The sequence below is a fragment of the Nanorana parkeri genome, unplaced genomic scaffold (genome assembly GCF_000935625.1).
Source record: "Nanorana parkeri isolate BGI_ZX_2015 unplaced genomic scaffold, ASM93562v1 scaffold1446, whole genome shotgun sequence".
Classification (NCBI taxonomy): domain Eukaryota; kingdom Metazoa; phylum Chordata; class Amphibia; order Anura; family Dicroglossidae; genus Nanorana; species Nanorana parkeri.
The window spans coordinates 67031-90872 of record NW_017307714.1 but is presented as its reverse complement, the minus strand read 5'-3'; the positions used below and the strand labels follow the sequence as shown (position 1 = coordinate 90872).

The 23842-nt window shown below is 40.2% G+C and overlaps 1 long non-coding RNA gene across 1 annotated transcript in view; it reads left to right on the top strand.

Annotated features, from left to right (window-relative positions):
- The first annotated feature begins 14038 nt into the window (after window positions 1-14038).
- The window catches only part of LOC108798309, a 21416-nt gene continuing 11612 nt past the window's right edge, over window positions 14039-23842 (top strand). The window contains exon 1 of the long non-coding RNA XR_001941942.1: window positions 14039-14114. This is a non-coding gene — a long non-coding RNA (uncharacterized LOC108798309). The remainder of the gene's footprint in view (window positions 14115-23842) is intronic.

Genomic DNA, 23842 nt, shown 5'->3' with positions numbered 1-23842 from the left:
TGTGGAGGGGGGGGGAGAGGGGAGGTGCAGGGTACAGTTCCAGTGGTAGTTTATATAATGGGGGGTCTGGGCGAAAAAAAAAATTCTGCCCCGGGCGCCCAGAACTCTGGTTACGCCACTGCTTGCTACTATGAGCTTTTTCCTCCTATTCTCATGTCACACCACACAACCATCTTCACTACCATGTCAGCTTAACCCTGAACATTCTGGTCTTTTATGTTACCTTTACCACTGAAGATGCCCACACTGAGATCATGTTTATCTTGTACTTGCCTTAAAAAAAAAAAAAAACAATTAATACAGTGCATATAAAACAAAATTTTCATTTAAGTTTAAGAGCCGTAAGGTGCCAATGCATAACCTCTGTTTATAAAATCTCAAGCCCCAACCTTATTATAGAAATGCATCCAGAAAGGTGATAATTAGGGTGCCCCCAGCATCTCACAGTACAATGCTTCTCTCAACTGTTTTGTTGAGGCACCTAAATTGCATTTTTGTTCAGGCATAAGCAAGATGTTTATAAACTCTGTATTTATGACTGGTCTATTCAAAACAAATTAATTTTTTTCTAACCACTGATTGGAAGAATAGAAAAAAAAAACAATGAAAAAAAATGATAGCAGGTAGACCATGTTTTGCTGGATTTGGCACTGGGGTCTTCAGCTGCCTTAAAGGAGAACTATGGGGCAACCTTTTTTGCCCATAGTTCTCTTCAGGGTCACAGAAGGACATATACTAATTTCCTCCGGTGACCCAAAACTCAGTATATAGCGGGCTACTGCCCACTATATGCTGACAGCGCAGAGACGTGCTGTAGCCGGGACAGATCCCGACAATACTGTCAAGATCCAGTGTAACAGGTTGGCTTAAATATGGGGATGAGTTTTTTTCACTCACCCCATAATTCTCCTTTATGCCCGTTTAGACTACTTTGTTTCTGTGTCTTTAAGGAGAATGGGGCTATCCCCTAGGATAGCCTTTTCACAATGTATTTAGATATAAATATGTTCCACATTGGGAGCTCATATAGCATTAGGGACCACACTTTGCAGTTTATAATTAAGTTATGTGCTGACTAGTTGGATTGAGTGCTGGGGAATTGTTGTAATATTCAGTGTACTGTTCCACCCATGTACACCATTTTCCTGGTCATAAATTAACTTGAGCAGCTGCATATTTTGCTCAGTTCTTTTGTGGCAAATGTGGGATATGACAACAGTGTTTTTCTTAGGAAAAAAGCAACTTTTGTATTTGTGTATTTTTACATCACTCGGCTGTAAATCCTCAAATCATCTCTGAATTCATACTGACACTGTCCTTCCTTCTGGAGGGGGGGCACTTTTGTTCCCCATTGTCCCTGTGTGTGTTGTAAAGTAGCCACCGCTCCAAGCTCACTCCTGTAATGGATTATAATCTAAGTACAAATCATTAAACTAAAGGTGTAATTGTAGTTCATCACGGGAGCGAGCTTGGAGCTCCAGAAGAAAGGACAGTGTCAGCGTCATTTCAGTGATGATTTAAGGATCTGCAGCTGAGTGATATTACTTGAATGCATTTTTAAGATTTAACGCCCGGGTTTAGTGTCACTTTAAGGCCCCGTTCACACCATATGCAGTGCGTTCCGGCCCGGAACGCACTGCATCGCAGCCGGCTCACTATTTCATGGGGCTGGAGGGGGCGTGGCAGCCCACTGAAGTGAATGGCACCTCAATGCAATCGCCCGCACAGGATCGCTGGGCACATTGTGCCTGCCGTCCGGTGCGGTCAAAAGAGTGCTTGCAGCTCGGTGCCCTGCGATCCTGTGCAGGCGATCGCATTGCGGCCGGAGGGCGTGGCTATGGTGCCATTCACTTCATGGCCTGCCTCGCCCCCTCCAGCCCCAGGAAATAGTGAGCCAGCCGCAATGCGATGCAGTGCGTTCCGGCCGGAATCGGGCCAGAACGCACTGCATATGGTGTGAACGGTACCCTAAGACAGATTCAGTCATTTATACTAGCAATAGTGAAACAGTTTTTTTTATTGTCTTTAGAAACCTAGTTTGGTATTTTCATAACAACCAACGGAGCAGTTTCAGTGTTGCTGATTTGTGCCGGAAGGTATCTGCTTTACAGTTCCAGCAGTCTTTTTAAGAACTTTCACAGCTCTTTTTCATACAAACCTTTTTTTTGCTATTATTAGTGTGAAGTCATTCTCTAAAGTAAAATTGTGTTAACGAACTTGTGCAGGTGTAGACAATCCTTTAACAGGTCAGCATGAAGCTGGCATCAAGAACACCCCCCTTCAACAGGAGGTAAGGAGAAAAAAAATTGCACCTTTTGGTTACTTATAAGAACATATAACACTAATATACATTTTTTTTTAATTTGAAGCTGACCTGCAGGCAGGTATATGAAATGCACAGATTATTACACGTTTCAATTTCTTAATAGGTAAAAAATATTTTTAGGGTGGAAGCACCTGAATTCAAATTGGTATCAGGATCCTGCAGTCCCCTGAAAAGCAGAGTTCAGACTGGTAGAGCAATAAGTAGAACAAGGTGCCGAGCTGTTTTTTTGCAGTCTAATAGTAGACGAGAACAGAGTGACAGAGGGATGAGTTCATCATTATGCTGCTTCTCTTTTCACTGTCCAGTCACAGGGTGGGGCAGATATCTGTAAGTAAAAGTGAAACTGCAGCAGTGAAAGATAAGGTCCTCTGCCAGGCAAGACTGTGTTGTGTGACAGAGCTGTACAAACCTCAGAAATGTGTGACCAGAAATACCAAACCTTTTGATGATAAAGTCTCTCTCTTATACATATTTCATCTGTGTGTTTAGCTGCTTCCACAGAATAACTAAAAAATATATATTTTTATTACATGTTTAACTCCTGATAATAATATTTAACTAAATACCCTTTAATAGCGCCTGAATGAGGCCTAACACTTTACTCTTTACTTTAATACTGCCGCACCAATGAGAGGCTGAGGAAAGGGGGATTATAAAAAAAATTAGGGAATGCTAAACTGTAAATAAGCGATTTATATTATAAATGGTTTTTGCGGTGTGTTGTGATAAAATGATACAGGCGTATATTTAATTTAAACACAAGGTATCACAACGCATGACAATGCGTCACAAAGCTTTGCCATGCGCTGCCACAGTTAAATTAATGTTTTTTTACAAAAGAAAAATAATCATGCACTGCAGCGCATGTGCCTGGCGTACACCACAATGTGGTACATGTGTGGAGGCTTGTGCTTTTTTTTAAATGTATTTACACATTTTTAATTTATTTTTTAATTATTATTTTACTGCTGGGGGGCTTCGGGGAAATATTAGGGGTCTAAACAGACCCCTGACATTTCCCTTTTGAAATAGAAAAAGACATTGAGGACACAGAGTCCTCAATGTCTTTTTCTGCAGCCTCAGCACTCAGTGAATGGGAAGCACTCAGTACAGAGGCTTCCCATTCATTCACAAACTGCTGATAGTAAGATATTTACTATCAAGCAGATTCTCAACGGGGAGGAGCCTCTGTACTGAGTGCTTCTCCCCATTGAGAAATTCATGAATAAACAGGAGGTGATGTAAATCACCTCCTTTTCATGCATAACTGGGGACACAAAGTTCTATGTGTCCCCAGTTATTTACAAACACTGGAGTGATCAGATGTTCACTCCAGTGTTTGTGCTGCACACTGAGGATCGGTAATATCAATGATACTTACCGATCCTCCACTCGGCCACGCACAAAGCCGCAGTTTTAGGACCACAGCGGCTCCTCCGCTGTCCTTTTTTTTCAGATCCCTGCTGCCTCCGCTTATACAAGCGGGGGAGAGCAGCGGGGATCCAGGCCCCGCCAGTGCCGCATAGCGACCGCAACGGTCGATATGGTGGTAGTTCCGCCACTGCACCTAACCTATTTATTTAGGTCAAATATAAATATCAGAGATGTGAAGATAAGTCACGAGCACTCAAAAATGCAAAGAAGATGTGGTATCCCTCAAATAATGTCACATAGGTCAAAATTTGCCAACGTCTCGGGGGTCCCACAGGATCCTTTCCACAAGGCAACACAGTGACGCTGATCACACCACTATATAGTGTGCAATCAGGCACTTTCAACAATTTCATACATTTGAATATCAAACTGCTCAAAATAAGCAATGTTAATTAGAAAGGGGTCGTTGCAGCTAATACTTAACCATGCCATGTTCTGCTGCCAAACTTTGTCCTGGAGGTTTTTTCGGGGATGGTGTTTTGTTGTTGTAGTCAATAAAAGTTGAGTTCTTCTCTCAGCCCTAAGATCTTAGTCTGCCATAGCTCTGCAGGACTACTAGTCAGGGATAGTGACGGGCTCGGGCGTGTTCGCAGCCCCACGTGCCGAGCCCGCCAGGAAGCTGTCAGCGCCAATCACAGGTACTGAGACATTATCCCGGTCCGCAGCTGCAGAGATCGGGATATATCTAAGTACCTGTGATTGGCGCTGCAGGCGCAGTCAGCTTCCTGGCGGGCTCGGCACGTGGAGCTGCGAACACGCCCGAGCCCATCACTAGTCAGGGATACAGATAAATATAGTCATTTGTGCCTTTTTCTTTTTGAAGAAAGGGAAGTTTTATAATCAGGTTGCAATTGTTAATGCTTAAATTCAGTTCTATGGTTCCCTGCTGCACGACTTCAAATTATTCTTGATTAGCCACATAGTGACCTAATATGCTCTTGACTTCATATCTCTATAGGGTATTTCAAGTTCATTAGTTTTATCAGTGGCTTCTGTGGTATGAGTAATAATAGAAACCAATAATCACAAGACTTTTCTTCATTAGAAGCACAATAGGAGATTAAAATTGCAATTGGGTTACATTTAAATGTTGCTATCTGAAATTAATCTAAACATACACGCACAAAAAAAGTATTATTTCTGTAATATTGTCTGTAACCATCCCAATACTTGTTTTGTAATCGTGGAGATCTGTTTGTAATATTTGCCTAAATTGTACATTTAGCTAGGATTCTTTGTGTAATCTCATGAACACATGGAAGCTGAAACAGAGCCTGATTAGCATGGCAGAAATAATGTTTTGGATGAGAATGGCTCATTTTCTCGTTAAGGGCAGGAAATGAAATTGTTATATTATATCTTCCTGCATGGATTTCCATTGTGCTGATGCAAAAATGGATATTTTGCTTGTGAGTAAAAATTCTGTTTTTATTTTGAAAACGAGAACAACTGTCATTCCTTTCAATTTTTGTTTTACAAAAAATATGTAAATCATAAGTTGAATGATATGTGAGCCACAGGGGGTTGTCTACAAACAGCATACTGTAGAGCAGAGGAACTACTGTATACATGTGTGATTATGCATATTTAAACATCTGTGCATATAGAAAGCAGTTCTCTAATGAGAAGGTTTGCAGTTTGTTGGGCTTGTTTGATAGCAGAGTGCAAAGGGTAGTAAACTATAACAATCCATTGCAGAAGTAAGCAATCACTATTCTTTCTCTAAATTAATGAAGGCTGGCTTATGATTGGTGACGTTGGGCTAATGAATATAACTGCTTTTTTGTTTGTTTTTATAAATCTCTTGGGCAATGGCACCAAAATGCCCAATGGTTCACATTTTACCATGGATTGTGGTAACCTAAGATAAAAAGCATGTTTTACAGCAACATAAAGATGTGAATCCAACCAAAAACCTTCTCATATGATGTAAAACCTCAGTGAGACTGCTACATCATTTATGTGGCTTATACATTACAAACCTTTTACCATGAGTTTGCCACATCCATCGATCTGCTGAAATCACTTTGGTCCCAGTAGCAGAGTTATGGTGAGGACTGTCATATTTATCATTATATTATCAGTACTTTTGCCAAGAGATCTGCTTTTTAATGGCTATACCAAAGCTGTTCATAGACATCAGTTAATGTCTAATTGTCAGGCTGCCCATGAGCAATCAAATAAAAGTAAGTTACATCTGCATGTGACAATCAAGATGTTTCTGAGGGGGACATATAGCAAAATAGATAGATTATTCAACTTTTTATAAAAACTCTCTGTGAGCTGGTTCATAGAAGAGTGAAGGATCAGAAGTAATGTGTGTGTGCTTGTGGGCAAATAATATTGTAGATCCTGGGCCAGGAATAAGTTGCTTGGTGATGAGTAGACATCTCCCCTCCTGTCAATCGCTGGTAGATATCTGCTTCCCTATGGGCAGAATAAGCTGAGCACATAATGGTGTCTTATCATAGAGATATTAGCTAGAAAAATTATAATATTTCCTATTAGAGGGAGGTCAGACATGCATACATGATCCCACCACCCACAGCATCTACACCAAATGCTAGGGCATCAATAGTGACATGATATCATATTTATATGCTATAAAGAGGGAAAGGGGAGACATGCAGCAGAAATCTTTAGTACTAGCTTATCAGGGGGGGGGAGGAGGGGGGTGTAACAAAAGCAACTGGGTAAGGTTTTACAAAATGTTCAATTACTATTCCCCCCTAACAAGCCTTGGCTAGAGGTGTCTGCTGGTTCCACACAGACATTATAGTATCTTCTGATCTGGCCATAAATGTTTGTCAGCTAGACATTTTTGTAGATGTCTGGAGCTGCCTATAACATAACAAACATGCCAGAACCTGATAGAATTGACAGCACTGCACAATCATTTAAATAGTTACATGTACCAGCTTAATGAAAAGTAGAAATCTGATTTAAAAAAATTATAGAATAATTATTTTATAAAATAATCTCTTCCAGAACAATAAAAGGCAATCAAAAAATGGTAATAGATGTCCCTTTTAGTTGCCTCTTCCTGCCGTGTTGCTCTGTTTTAGAAGAAATCTGCTCTTGTCTCTATGGATACAGAACAACTACAATGTACCTCTCAGATTCTGTACATAGCTGGAGGGGACCTGTAAGTGGGTCAAATGGCTCTTTTTAAATACTCCCTCCTATTATGTGCTGGTGATGACAATGCAGTTTTTTTTTTAAATGACATCTCTAAAATACGGAGGATCCCCTGAGCTCATATAGAGTATGAATATATATCTTATATGTTCACTTCATCTTTACAGATGAAGGGGTGTAAATTGTTATAGGGTCATCAGCTGCCTGAAACCAAATCCATCTAGTGTAAATGACGATGTATAAAACACGCTTGCTTGTAATGATGAGTTAGACTGAAGGACAGAGAGGTCAGATTCCTGTCCTTTCCACCATCCCCACCAGCATCTAGATCAATGGCAGCAGGCATAACTGTATTGGCCTTTATCCTTTCCCATCTAGCCCTCTTCCATGCAGTCCAAGTCCTCACACAGATTTCTCTATCATTAGATGGGGTGTTATGATTGAAGAGACAGAAGATTCAAATATGTCAGAGGCAATAACAATCTTGGCGGCACAGCTGACAACATCAGTTTAGATGCACAGTAACATTTTATGTCTGTCAAACACTCAGGAAACACCTCAAGAAATCCATTAAATCTAATTGTCCCAATCTTAGGATGTTAACATTTCCACTGTACGTCTGTCCTGTCGCTCTAAAAATATGTTTGTCTAATTATATCACTCCACTTAATGGGATGGTAATGGTGGGGGGTGGAGGTTGAAAATCCCTTAGAACAGTGGGCATGCAATTTATACATTGTTACTAAACCACCACAGTACTGTCATATAGTTCTATGCCACATAGTTAATTCGTTTAGATCTAGTTTTACTGAAAACTGGTATTTCGCTAATTTAGAACTATGCTAATAATGTAGCAAAGAAAGCATGGGATTTAAAATGATTATAAATCTAGCAGTTCAAAGGTCATCGATTACATGCAGCATGCAATAAACATAGCAACTAATCAGATTTCTGTTTACTGAAGTCAAATTAACTTTGCACTACATTATTTATTATGCTCGCTTCTTCTGGTAATAAATCCTATCTCTAGTTTTAAAAAAACTACTCTGGCAGTGGCGAGATAACCCTCCTCACCCCGCACTGCACTGCATTATTGTCAAGGAGACCAGAGTAAAGGATGTTTACTTACCTGATTCCTCCTCCCGCTGGTTTTAAGGCCCGGGTCCTCAGTCTCCTCCCCTCTCTGCTCCAGCAGTCGTAGGCCCACTGACCTCATCAAATTTAGCGCAGGGCCCATAGCCCAGCATTATGCATGAGGATGCAGAGTGACAGTCCACAAGCTGGAGCAGATGGGAGGGAGGTGAGTGCTGACTGCTGGGGAGCTGGCATCAAGTAAGTTAAAGTCCTTTTGCAATACCCCCAGACAAAAATGAGCAGTTAACCCTTGCAGTGCGGGGGTAGCCTCACCACAAGGGTATTTTTTTTTCTGAACATAGGTTTTAAGTGACATTTTTGGATTAGAAATTAGCTAATAGCAGTAGGTGGGCATATTGTCAATACAGAAAGTAACATTCTCTTCCTGAATGGTAATTTACTAACCAGTTCAATCATGCAGGGAAATATTTATGACTGATCCAACATAGTTATTTGTCACTTTTACTTAAAACTGACTTAGGAAATGGATCTATATCTGCTTACTTTCTCAAATGTGTATATATATATCTTACTGGAAGAAGACGGGTTCATATGTACAGGATATAAATAATGAAGGGATATATATTTATAAAGCAGTGAATGTGACTTTTACCAAACATTCACTAATGGTGAATCCCTCACTGTTTTTTCAACTAAAAAAAATCCTAACAGGCATTTAACCTGTGTAATGTGGGGGCTATACAAGCAGTATTTAACTTTTATTCGTTGTATTATTAAGACCATAAAAAACAAAACAGCATAAAAAAAACAACATATGTTCAGAAAAAACAAACACAAACAAAAAAAGAAAATGTAATCTTAAAGTATATAACAGAACATACACCTATATTCCAAATTTGCTGGATAGGTAAATACAATACAAATTATTTTTACAGCAACCGAACACTAAAGAAATAAATGCCCTCTTTTTCTATTCATCTATAACTATTGGTGGATCTTTAGAAATCATCCTCTCAGTGTACCACGTTGTCAAGATAAAAGATTGCATATTTTTTTGTAATAGGTAAAGAGTCAATAAATGATTCCCATACATCAAAACATTTTTGGGTTTGGGTATCCTTACTGAACATTGTCTCAGTCCAATCATTTTGAAATATGAACCTCAACTTGCTCAGAAAGAGTTAAAGAAGGTGGTTCAGAATATATCCTTTGATGCAGGACCGCTTTCTTCCCCACCAAAGATATATTAAACAATAACTTTCTACATCCAGGAGTGATTCTCACTCCTTGCAAATCTAGAATTCTAACAATCGCCCAAGCTGCAGACAGAGGTAAATAGTTAACCAAAGTTTGCCGGGTATACTGGGCAATATCATTCCAAAAGGACTTTATCTTAGGGCAGCTCCAAAAAGCATGATATAAGTCTGCTAGTTCCTGCCCTAGTTCAGACATCTAATAGTTCAGAAATCTAGAAGAACAACTAAGTACTATAAGATACGATCTATGCGGAGAAATATAAGCTCCATTATAAACTCTTCCCTTCTCCAAGTTGGTATATGAACAGTTGCTGGAGTCTGCTGTCCTTTGTGATCTTGTAAGGGGCAGGAAGTTCAGGGAAGCTGAGCTGTGAGACTTGGAATCAGCTGTTCATAAACATGATCACTGTAAGTGTTTAAACAAAAATGTAAAGCAATACTGCTGGGCAATGTGTATTTGTTTGATCTGGCTTCCTTAGTGAAAAAAAGTTTGAGAGTTTAATACTGCTTTAAGCTCTTGCTGCCAAGAAAAAAAAGAGCTGCCAAGATTAAAGAAGAGGCTGTCCTAGACCTTGTACATTCTTGCTGTTCTTCCCTGAAAGACAAAGCCACTGTTGCTGAGCAGCTCCATAATCTTTTGTCCTTACACAGTGTGTTTGTGCATTATGATTTAGAGAAGCCCTCAACGTTATGTTTGATGCTTATATATGGTATTGGCACTGTTCTAGGTCACATTGTAAGCTGTGCTTACCCATATCACTAGTAGCCAGTCAGTTCTGGACCCCCAATGTGTCTTGGCCCCTACAGCATTTGCTGGGTCTGCTAAATGGCAGATATTTTCCTATAACTGACCACAAGCTACTGTTAGGACTATTATAAAATAATGACTCGACCTCATTCACCTACACCTCAAATAATTTCTCCATGCATGCTCTGTTGACTTTACTAAGAAATGCTTATGACTGAGAGGGTTATTCACAAAGCTAGCCGAAGCATCTAGCAGTAGCTCCGGCTGATCCTTCGGCTAGCTTCGGCCCCCGGAGCCCTTCGGTTCAGTAGAACTGAAGGGCTCCTGTACGGGCTATTCACTATAGCCCGTACAGCTCCTGAAGCTGGCCGAAGTGAAACCCAAAGCGGGGCAAAAACATTGCAAATGACAGCTGGATCAGCTGAGCCGAAGCTCCAGCAGTTCTCTCACTGCCGTTCGACCCTATTCTCATAGGGGCTGAACGGCAGTGAGTAAATAGCCGAATGCCAGTAAGCGGCATTCGGCTCGGCTATTCTGCTTGCTACCTCCAAGGTAGCAAGCACAATAGAAAAAGGATTAACAAATGAGAAAGTTAAGAAAATAATAAAAAAACGTTAAAGAACAAAACAATACCAGACCCTTTAGGTCTGGTAGGAAAGTTAGGAGGGACCCCATTTACAAAGAAAATAAGAAACAAGTCATACCGGGCCCTTAAGGTCTGGAAGGAATTTTAAGGAGGAACCGCACCCCCCAAAATGGGGGGAACGTGGGGTCCCCCTAAAATTCGCAACCAGACCCTTGTTCCAAGCACAGGCCTGTCATGGCTGGAAATGGGGGGAGTGCCCCCACGCCGTGCCATAACTGGCCACCTGCCCTCGGCACTGGGAAGGTGCTTTTCCAGGGTCCGCCCTGAAAAAGCACCTTGCCCGCATGCTGATGGGGACAAGGTCCTCTTCCCCACAAGACCTGGGGCGTTGGTTGTGGAGGTGCGAGTAGGGGGGCTTATTCACATCACATTCACCCAGATGCCGTCCCCCCCCCCTTGTGAATGAGTAAGGGGTGCTTGTACTCTGACACAGGGAAATTAAAATTAAAAATAATAAATAAATAAAAAGTAATCAATTTTTAAAAATGACGTCCGCCAACCCATCCGTACGCAATGAACTCCCACCGCAGAATGACATTCTGACAGATGCTGGCAAAATATAAACAATTGGCCAGAGCTAGCGGTGACATCACCGCTAGCTCCGCCCAACTTTTTACATTTGTCTGGCACCTGCCAGTCTGCCCGCAGGTCCCGGATGGATCAAAACAAATGGGCGGAGCCAGCCGTGTAACGAGGACACTGGGCCGTCATTGAAGGACAACAACTAGGTGGAGCACGGCTGGCTCCGCCCAATTGTCACTTTCTCCACACTCCGGCTGTCACTATGGCTCAGCCGAGCCGAAGTATATGCGTTTGGCTCGGCTACTGTACAGGCTATAGTGAATAGCCCGTACAGCAGCCCTTTGGTTCGACTGAACCGAAGGGCTCCAGCGGCCGAAGCAAGTCGAAGGATTAGCCGAAGCTACGCCTGGATCCTTCGGCTCTTTAGTGAATAACCCTCTTAGTGTTCATTAGTTCAGGTGAACTAACATTCTCTAAGGAGAGGTCAGTAATGGCAGCCCCCATACTATTCTCATGAGTCAACAGAAACTTTCACCTCACGTCCCAGTAATAACTGTAATATTTTTGATTTCCCACCACTTTCTGTCCTTGTAAAAAAAAAAAGTCACCAGGATAAATAGAGAGGGCAAATCTCCCAACTGGCGAGAAAGGCAGCAATAAAAAAAAATGACGTGGGCTTTTACCATTCCTTGCTCTATTCAAAACATTTTGGATAAAATACATTAAAAGGCCCAGTAAGGAAAATAGCCATGCAAGTTGTGTGGATCTTACAAGTTCCAATCAGAGAGCTCCATTAGAATTAGCAACACATACAAACAATAACCTACCTATATCTGAAATATATAACTGACCCTTTAAGTCTGAAAAGTCTGTTTTTTTTTAAAACCGTATTGGTGACTTAATAGTCTAAATCAACAAACCTATAAATTACAAATGTAACAATCTCAATTTATTCATTTCTATGTCACCAACAAATTAAAATAAAGTTTTTTTAATGCTTTTGCACTCCCGGGTAAAATGCCAATTTGTAAAAAAAAGCCTAAATTGAACAATATTCCTCGGAAACTGCTACCAGGAAATATATTTTTCCCAATAATGAAACATTCTCATTTAATACAAATATGGCTGAGAGCCAGCCAGCCTTTCTAAGTCACTGCAATGATTTCCCACTAATTTAAGATGTCCCCTATAAATTTCCCTTTGGTCCAGCACTACTTTAGTCTTATGTTGTTGACTGCACATTACTTTTCTTTCATTGTCAGGTTTCATGTAGGAATTATTGCCAGTAAAATTACAGCAATATAGAAGAGGGATTATCATAAACATAAAATGTCAGAAATCCTCCAGCTGATTTGTTTTTATCTTGATTGTAATGGTATAGGATTTAAGTGCTTCAAATAAAAATAAAAAAACAAGGATTAATGCGCAAATGATGGAAAATCATTTTAGCTCATTGCTGCATAAGTATATATCATTCTTGGTTAGAATATTTACATTTTTATACCTTATTGCACTTTTCCAAGAAGAAGCTCGGTGTGCTCAAGGGAATAAAACACGGTGATACAATGCTCTTTCTTTAGTTACTATAACATGCAATACATTCTATCATCTAGATCAATTATGTTGAAAGAAAAACTATCCACATAATTAGGTATTTAATAAGTTTTCTCTAAGATTCCAACATATGTTTGCTCTGTAGATTCTGAGTAGGCAACGGCTCGATGTTCAAGTCGAACATCGGCAGTTGGTGTGTTCGCCAAACACACAAACTATAAGGGTGTTCGGCAGGCTGTTCGACCGCTGAACACCCCACAAGGCAATGTGCCTTGTGAAGCCCTAATTGGTTAAAGGCTGGCACCTGACCACAGGTCAGGTGCCAGACTTTGACCAATCATGGCCCAGTACTTTGTAAGAGCCATGATTGGGCAAAGTCATGATGACTTTGCCCAATCATGGCTCACCTGTTACAACTGTAAACAGCGGTGGGTGTTCGTCACGAGTGGACGGGACGGCAGTCGTCATTTAAAAAAAAAAATATTTCTATTTATTTTTTATTGTTTTATTTTTTATTTAGTCGAGTTGTCGTTGTCATGGACAATGCTGGGTGTCATGATTGACATTGGATTACGTTGGTGGATCCATTTTTTTGTTTTTAAAATAAAAGACTTGTCAAAAACTTTTGTTTGTTTTTTCAAATAAAGGATTTTTTCAAACGTCTGGCCTCTTTTTTACAATTTTATTTAACCCTTTAGTGAATGGGTAGGGGTACAAGTACCCATTACTCATTCACAAGGGGGGGCCTCACCTGGGTGCTCCTTTATTAAAGGGGTACCCTGATGTGAATAAGCCCCCTGCCCGCACCCCCACAATCAACACCCCAGGGCTTGTGGGGAAGAGGCCCTTGTCCCCATCGGCATGGGGGCAAGGTGCTTTTCCAGAGGCGACCCTGGAAAAGCACCCTCCCAGTACTGAATACTTGCTGTGTAGCATGAAGAACAGCCTGCTTCACAGCTGAAGATATTGTTTGGAGCTGGCTTTTGAGCATGGAGATTAGGCTACGAGCACTGATGATGAAGCACTGGGATCTTGAGGAATGCTGAATTAAGTTTTACTTGCTTATAAGAGCTTTGCATACATGTATATAGAAATACAGCATCAACAAGAAACATGTAGATCATAGGTAGAAGCATGCATATAGAAAAATAGTATTGACTAGACTTTGGCAATCCTTTGGCAATGGCTTGGTGAGTGCGTCCGCAGTCATTTCTTCTGATGAGCAATATTGCATGTCGATAATACCGTGCTCTTGAGTGTCCCTTAGCAGAAGATACTTTACATCAATGTGCTTGGTTCCTGGGTTGAATCTTTCTGATTGTGTTTTAGCAGTATATCACAGCTTGCAGGGTAGTATTCCCTCTGTTGACCGAGTGGATCTTCTAATTTCAAGTTGTTCAGCAGAATTTAACATGGAATTTGACTTGTCCATTGTGAGTTCCCCCTCTTGTTTTGATTCCTGTGTGGCTTCACTTTGCTCAGCTTCCATTGCTTGTTCACTGGCTGAATTCACTACACAACTCCCCAGGATCATTGTTTCAGGCGATTGGGTTCTCATAGAAATAAACACTGTGAGTTATTGTCACTTTGTCAGTCTTTGGGTGGAGGATTCTATGTTCTATAACCTATTAGCTATGTGTTTAGATGAAGCACTGAGATCTTGAGGAATACTGAATTAAAGGAGAACTATGAGTTGAGCGAAAATCACTCAATCCTCATAGTTTGAGCCGATGTGTGACAATGAAACTGTCACACGTTGGCTCAATAGATCGGGACGTGAGCGAACACATACCGTCGCTTGCTTACTTCTCAATCATCTTCCCTGTGGAGAGCAGTGACTATCAGTCACGGCTCCCTGCAGGAATTCCCCCCTCCCCACTCAGATCTTTTGGGTCACCGGAGGACGTTAGTATATGTCCTCCCATGACCCTTAAGAGAACTTTGGGGAAAAACACTTACCCCATAGTTCTCTTTTAAGTTTTACTAGCTTATAAGAATGTTGCATACAAATATATAGAAATACAGCATCAACAGGAAACAAAAAGAGATCATAGATAGAAGCATGCATATATAAAACCTAGTATTGACTAGATTTGCACTACAGCGCCATCTAGTGTAAAAAAGACATAGTTACAGTCAGCAACACAATCAGTATGCTGTTGTATCTCCAACAGATTCTGGGAAATCCTGTCTGCGATCTGTAGATGGTGCTATGGTACAGAGAAGAGAAAATTAGATTTTTGTAGTTAATTGAGATTTTTGAAGTACATTGAGGGACACATAGTTACATAGTTACATAGTATTTGAGGTTGAGGTTGAATAAAGACATTAGTCCATCAAGTCCAACCTATTAGGATCTCATTCTAGGAGTACCTGTACCCCTGTATATTACGGTCCCTTAAGAAATCGTCCAAAAGTTTCTTGAACAATTCCACATTCTTTGCTGAAATCACCGCCTGTGGCAGTGAGTTCCAGACCCTAACTGATCTTACTGTGAAGAACTTGGGGCGGGGTGTGTCCCCCCAGCCGTGCCCCCCGCCATGTCCCGAGCCCACAGTTCGATCACCCGCACCCGGAAAGCAGGCACATTAGTGCCTGCATTCCGGTCCAGTGTGATCTGCAAAAATAGTGCTTGCAGCATTTTGCTGATCGCACCGGACCGGAACGCAGGCACTAATGTGTCTGGGTTCCCTGGTGCAGGCAATCACACTGTGGGCGAGGGGCTTGGCAGCAGTGCCATTGACTTCAATGCACCGCCATGCCCCCTCCCGCCCCTGAACGCAGGTGTTTTTTCAGTGGTAGATCTCATTGAGCTCGTCATTTGAAAAGTAGATCTTCAGACGAAAAAATTGTGGGTGCCCCTGCCCTACGCCGTTTGTGGTTAAATCTTTTCTCTACCAATTTTAGGTGGTGGCCTCTAGTCCTTGTTATGGAGTTTAAAGTAAAAAGTTTATTGATGATGTTGCCATCACCACCAAACATTTTGTACATTGAAATCATATCCCCTCTTAATCACCTCCTTTCCAGCTTGAACAAGTCTAAATTTAGAAAACTCGTGACCAAAACTGAACCGCATACACAACATGAGGCCAAACCAGCGATCTATAAAGCGGCAAAATGATAGATTTGTTGCTACAATACATTCCCTTTTTAATACAGTACTCTGCTTGCTTTGTTTGCAGCAGCCTGGCATTGCAAGCCATTATTTAATCTGTGGTCTACAAAGTATAGCGATCTATAAAGTGGCAAAATGATAGATTTGTCTCTACAATACATTCCCTTTTTAATACAGTACTCTGCTCGCTTTGTTTGCAGCAGCCTGGCATTGCAAGCCATTATTTAATCTGTGGTCTACTATGACCCCAAATCTTTTCCATTTCTGACTTCCCTAGTGGGGATCTCTGCTTCATTAGTTTGTTTAAGGTGCCCAGGTGACAATCACCTATGTGCAAAAACAAAAATTGTGACACGCATGTTACATATCGCCACAAACGTGAGAGCGAGAGCAATAATTCTAGGGCCATCAATCACTGTTATCACTAAACTGATGAGTGGTAAAAACTTTTAAAGCATCGTCTATGGGAAATTCTTGGTATTGTAGTTTTTGCGGTTTCACAAGCGAACACAATTTTAAGGCTTGACATGTTTGGTATCTATTTACCTAACGTGGCACTGTCTTTTATATTTTACCAAAAAATAGGTATTCTATTCTGTTTCTGTGCACTAAATTTCATTTTAGTGTATTGTATCCTAAAAATACTGGTTTGATAAACATTTGCGCAAATACCGTGCAACATAAAAAATTGCAACTAGCATTTTTTTTATTCTACAGGGCCTCTGCTTTCAAAAAATATATAATTGTTGGGGGTGTTCAGCTGTTTTCTAGCCAAAATTCAGATGTTATCATGTGTTTGCTAATAGTAAGAAATTGCTCCGGACAGCAAGTGATTAAGTTATTGGGTTGTACTGCCACCAACTGTAATCCAATAATGGATAACCCTGCCCATAACCAGTCTGCCTATGTTTTGTAGCAAAGGTAGTACCGAGAGCATGATTATAAATACAGAGGGGTGGGAGCTATGTCCCTCAATGGACTACATGTAAAGGATTCTATGGTGAATACCCAAAAGTCCTATTTTCTTTCTCGAGCATTAATGGATACAGGAAGTCTTAACACTGTTGCTGCCAAGCCCATTGAAACGCTTTAAACCTTAGCTGGCCACATAATTTTTGCAATTTTTCCCATTGTTTTGATTTTTTACTGCTGTGCTGCTAGAGTTTGTAAAAGGCCCCCCAAACCAAATATTTTCTGAAAGCACAGGCTCGGTAGAATAAAAAGATGGTGCTACTAATTTTGTAGGTCCTGCGATAATTGCGCAAATGTTTGTCAAATCAATGTTAAACCGATAAAAATACAAGATTAAATTGATAAAAAGCACACTAACATCAGTATCAGCGCACAAAATAAAAATACTTTTCTGACTAAATCTACAAAAAATAAAACTGTATTGAGTTAATAAATAAAAAATATTTGTAAATTTTAAATTGTGCCTTTTTGCGAAATGGTAAAAAAATGAAGTAACACAAAACTGTAAATAAGCAACTTATGTTAAAAATCGTTTGTGCTGGTATTGTGGGTTGTGAGAAAATGATACAGGTGTACATTTAATTGCAACACAGCGTATCACAACGTACGGCAATGCGTCACAACGTTTTTTTGCCACGCATTGCCACAGTTAAATTAATGTAATTTTGAAAACAGAAAAAAGAAAAAATTAAGCACTGTGTTGTGTTCTAACAACGCACCACAGCGCATGTGCATAGCATACACCACAATATGGTGCACACTGTTCCATGTGTATAATATATGTGTGGGGGAGTTGTGTATTATTATTTTTAATTTTTTAATTGCTTCAGGGGAAATATCAGGGGTCTCAAAATAAATCCCTGACATTTCCCTTTTGAAAAAGAAATAGAGTTCCCAATCTCCTTTTCTGCAGCCTCTGTTCTAAATGAATGGAAAGCACTCAGTATAGAGGCTTCCCATTCATTCAGAAACTGGTGATAGTAAAATATTTACTATCAACTGGTTTCTGAATGGGTAGAAGCCACTATAGTGAGTGCTTCTCCCCAATGAAAAAGTCATGAATGCACAGGAAGTGATCTAAAGCACTTCCTGTTCATTCATATGTGGGGACCCACAGTACCATGTGTCCCCAGTTGTTTACAAACATTGGAGTGATCACCTGGTCATGATGTTTTTACTGAACATGAAGTTGTGATTGTATTAATCATTGCGATGTCATCATGTGATAGAGACAAGACATTTTTCCTGGATTAAGTGTCCTGGCTTCCCTACTATGTTGCATCCCACTGCTGCTGATTTCTCTTTTACAGCCACTTTCTGTCTACAAGTATGCACTCTAGCAACTGCTGCTCGTCATTTCTCAGAGAGGGTTTCGTAGTGGTGACAGTGGAACATGCCTATCCAATGTGCACCAGCAACATTGCCTGCAGTCTCCATTGAAAAAGCATTTGGGAGAGTGACAATGCAGGAGAACAAATGGGAGACAGGGAAAGGAGCATTGTCACACTATCACAGGGTGACAAGTGTCTGAACAAGGCAGGACCGCCAGATATTATTTTATTGAAAGATTTTAAAATATTAACAATAACTTTTGAAATTACATTGACATGTTAAAGATCTTAAGAGATTTTAGTGATTGGGTCTATTCACGAAGCAGCCGAAGGATCTAGCCGTATCTTCGGCCGATCCTTCAGCTAGCTTCGGCCCCAGGACCCCTTCGTTTCATTGGCCGGCGGACAGCCTGCTTCTGACAGCTGGAGCTTGTGTTACATTAAGACTATGTGTGAATCTTGCAAATAAAACCTCAATAAAGCTGTGATAAAAGAGAAGATTAGAAAAAAATAAGAAAAAGACACAAGTATACCACTCATTTTTTTTTACTCCTCACTATAAATTATTTTGGCTGTTTTGCTACATATATGAAGTAGTTTATGATTCTACTGTTCTCATACAGAGGTGGGCATGCATAATGAGTCATACCACATACACAATAATATCCTATGTGTTAATATCACAAAGAAAATTACTTTCTGTGGTCAAATCACTTCCTAATAACTCTTTAAATGCTACAGTTATGACTTGTAATTTTATCCTATTAAAGTGACCCTTTTTTTATGCAAGCAGAAAAAAGGAAAATGTAAATTTTTATCCAGTGAAGTGAAGTACCCAGCACTTCTAGATATGGGTGGTCAAGTGACAGTCCTTCAAATTTTTCCCTGGGGGACACTATTAGGTGAACGCCGCCATTCCGGGCGGCGAGGGATCAGGTGACCGAAGGAGAAGGGGAGACCCACGCCGGTACTTGACAAGGAGACATTAGAAGGGGTTGGAAAACCAGAACTTTAAAAGACCTCTTTAACAAGGAACCCCTCTTGGGGAATTGTCATTGAATGTTTGGAGGACTGCCGGACAGATTGATCAAGTGTTACTGAGAGAAGGAAGTTGCCCTTTCTTAAAGTGCTGTTCGTTGGTTATGCATGTAATGATACATGCCCCTTGAAATGTCAGTTTCTTTGCTGTTATTATTTTAGAGTTTTGATTTATTTGCACGGTTTTTTTTTTTTAATTTTGTTTTTTGAGTATTGGAGGGCCACCACAGAGCCCCTCCTTCCTTTTCAAAGTTTGTTCACAGCTTGAATTAATATCACGATTTAAATTTTAGTTTTCTGTGTTGTTTTACTACACCGCTGGCCAGAGGTTCACGTGTTTAAAATATACATGCTGAACCAATGAGGTTGATCACTGGCACTAATTCTGAAGGTTCCAGTGTTGATTTTTATTATTCTTATTATGTTTGTGTGTTGAACCTTCTAGTCATATGTAAATAATCCACTTGAATCAATTTTTTCACACGGATTGTTGTAATTTTTACACAGATTCGTTTATTAACACTTTAGTGTGCAGTTGGTTCACATAGACCGAGCGCAACATATTTGCTTTACATTTGTTCACCTATACACATTGTTGCGGCTGGTCCAATCAGGTAGTTAGGCACGCATTCCCAGCGCAGTGATTTCTGTGATATAAAGTGACTCAGTCCCCCTCTCCATATAAAAGTGCTATGCGTTAAATGACAGGTCTAGAAATGTAACTTGGGCCCAGAGAAGGAGTCCATAGCTCTGTGCAAGCTCTAACACGCCCATTTTCTTTTCCTGGTCCAAATAGCCAAACAAAGAAGCAGGAGAGAGAAAAGATAAATACCATGGATCTGTGTAGGGGGGAGTTGGGTGACCTTTTTATTTTGCCCTACATGGACAAAGGAAAGTGTTTCTTTTCATTATGACCAGTAATATCACATTCTCACATAGGGCAGCAACCTGTAAAAATAAAATATTATAACTTATTTTCATATACCTGCACACCATGATTACAATCTATAGTGTGCATTTCATATATGTGGAATAAAGCATTATAGATAAGTATTTGTAGAATACATTGTAAAAAAACATTTGCTATCTCAAAAGAAAAGAATTTAAAAAAAAGCTCTGTGGGAAGGAAAAATATCTGCCAGTGTTGCAGTACAGGGGCGGAACCTCATCACATCTATCCCTGCCAATCTTCACACTGCCAGTAGGGAGAAGAATAACCATGGCAACAAGCCTTACCAATCCTAACCACACCAATGATGCTTGCAGACTTAACTATCAAATATTCTATGCACATCATGTAAAATAGGTCTCTTTTTTTTTCCATTTTACCTTTGTGTATCTTGTTTCCGTGGCTACATGTTTATGCAAATGCAAATTGTCACATTTCTGCCTGGCTGATTGATCGCTGAATTTCTTTTGCACCTTAACAGCACAGCGCCATGCCTTCTGCTCCCCAGACTGCAATTTAATCGCAAAAAAATTAAATAATCTTACTACACGTGACTACATCCTTAAATCTTGGCTGCAGCACAAGTCAGAGGGCAGCCGCACAAAGGGAGCGAAATTATTACTGATTGTAGAACATTTTTAAAACAAGAAAACACTTTGTGTGCTTTGACTGTTGCAAATATTGAAAAAAGAAAGTTAAATTACATTTTAGGAACACTTTATGCAGAATTTCCCACAAATGTCATACTTTCTTAAAAGCAAATTAAATCCAACAAAATAGAAAAACACATTGCTTTTATTTTCCCTTTAACAATGATGCATCGCATGTCGATTAATTGCTATGCAGATTGCTCAGCATTTTATTATAGGGCAGTGCAGTGATGTATAACAATAGCTGTGTGCTCCTTAAAAGGATAATCATCTGCAGAAAGCTTTAGCACAAACCTCAAGCCAATATGCCAACAATGCAACAAGCATGCCTCTTCTGTCTACCCACCCCAGCTCTCCATTCTTTATATAATTTGTGGCACAAATACACAAGCAATCATAGAATAGTACACAGGAAGGTATGGGTTTGGGTTTTAAATGTGCGTAAAAAACTATAAGAAAGTACTAACTATAAAATAATTATAGTTTATTATACATTAAAATAGGAAGGGCATTAATATTTTGTCCCATTAAAACAATGGTAAGGCCCCGAAATACACATCCAGAGAAGGTAAACCACCAGTTATAATTACAAAAGACACCTTACATCAGTTTATCCATGTAACAGCAATCCAGTCGAAAATGTGGATCTCAAGAGAATTGTAGATAATGCTGGGGGTAACCTTTGGCTTCCCAACGTGTTTTGCCCTATAGGACTTCTTTAGGGGAAGAATGTGTGGGTTGCAAAAGGATAAGTGCCAGGGACGCTGGGCATGAGCCCAGAGGGCAGAACAGTGCTTCAGCAAAGGGTGGTGGGGGGACCACAGGAGGGGAAAATCCCCAGACATACCTCCATGTCAACAGATAATACACATAAAACAGAAAGATAAAGGGAACTCCAATGGTCCTCCAATGAGTGTCCGATGGAAGTCTTGTACACTGTGGTCCAGACCAGCGTGCACTACCTTACCACAAGTGGTTATCATGTCTGCCTAAAAAAAGACTAGCGGTAAAGAACTGGACCCTGGTCTGGACCACAGTACTCTATCATGGTTCTCCTCTTACCTATCTAGGCACTCCTTTAGTGTCACCTACAAATCTAACTCTCCTCTCGTCTTCCTCTTTCTGCACGGGTCCCCCAAGGCTCTCTCCTTGGACTCTTTCTCTTCTCTAGCTACACGTCCTCACCTGGTCATTTGATAACCTCACATGGCTTCCAATACCATATCTATGCCGATGACACTCAAATATATCTCTCCACTCAACAACTCACACCTTCGGTTTCCTTGCGTGTCACTAATTTACTATCTGACATATCAATCTGAATGTCACAACACTTCTTAAAACTCAATCTTACAAAAACTGAGCTCATGATATATCTTCCCCCACCCCCCGAGCACCTTCCCCCACCTTTCCATTGAGATTGATAACTCAACTCTCCCTCCCTCCCCCCATGCCAAGGTGCTAGGTGTAATACTTGACTCCGACCTCACCTTTCTACCCCAAATCCAATCACTATCCAAATCCTGCCATCTTCACCTTCATAACATCTCCAATATACACCCCTTCCTCACCAATGAAACCACAAAGCTACTCATCCACTCACTTGCTATCTCTCATCTTGACTACTGCAACTCCTCGTCATTGGTCTACCTCTACTGTACACAAAATATAATCCCCTTCAGTCTATCATGAATGCTGCTGCTACATTTTTCCACTTAAGCAACTGCTCAGTGTCTGCAACTCCCCTCTGTAAATCCCACCCAATCCCACTTTACATCACGTACATGTACGTCCACCCGCCCGGAAGGATCTGCCTTCCGCTCGTATTTTTGCGATGGGCGGACGGCGAGGGGTTAAAGATCAAATACAGCCAAAACATTTTGTGAAGCGTTAAAGCTCACAAGGTTTTAATTCTGTCCGTGACCTCCTTTTTCGGTGACAATCTCTTTCCCTATTCTTGTCCTGGTGTCACAAGGACAGTAAATTAAGCAAAATATCTTTAGTATGGCTATAAGCAGAAATTAAAAAAAACATTTAACACTCTGAAACAAAAAAATATATAAGGGGGTTATGCTCTGTAGAGTATTTTCACCTTTACTACTACATTTGAGAAAACCCTACCATAATTATGTTATGTGTTCCAATTCGCACAGCATATCAAAAAACAAATGAAAAAAACACTTCTTACCATTTAGATGTTTTTTGGATAGACTGCAAGCTACTCTGAACAATTTCAAAGTGAATCTGTCCCAGGGAAGAGACTGAACTTCCTCACATTAACATACAATGCTTCTTTGTTAGTGTTCAAATCTAGTTTACAACTGATAAAGAAATCTGCCAGCACAGTACAGGTATGTTTAATTATAGTAAACATTACTTCGCACAGCCCCCTCCTTAATATTACATAGGGGGAAGCTATAGAGGATTTTTAAGCATTTAAAAAGCATTTTAAAAAAATGTAAGCAGCCATTTTTAAATATTTTCAAGTTATTCAATTTGTTTTAGTATATTTCTATTACACTTAAATTCAATATAATTTACATAGTACATTTTTATGAGAAATTAAAAAAATCAAAAAGAACACCCAAGAGTATATCATAGATGTACTCTTGGGTGTTCTTTTTGTTTTGTTTTTATTTCTCAAGTTACGCAATTTGAATGAATAGATGCAGTCCAAATCTGGTTTCAAAACTGGAAATACACTTTAGAGTATATTGATGGGAATGCATTCATCTTTCAGTAAATTACTTTCTTTTACTGTGATAACCCAGAGTTTGGGTGTACAGTTTACAGGCACAGAAAGTTGTAGCACAAGCAGAAAAAGTGACTTACTCTGGGAAATTTGGACCAGAGGGAACCCTTACTTAGAGCCATCAATTGACCTTAATCACACTATTACATATGTTAATGTTATGGTATGTATGTAACAGGTGTCATGACACGCGTTACCGCAACATACAGTAATGCATTGTAGATGTGTGTTACATTGCGATGCAAAGTTAACTGCACCCAATCTACAGTGTGCCGCAAGGCATCTGTGTTATAGCATGTAGGCTCTATGCGCTGAG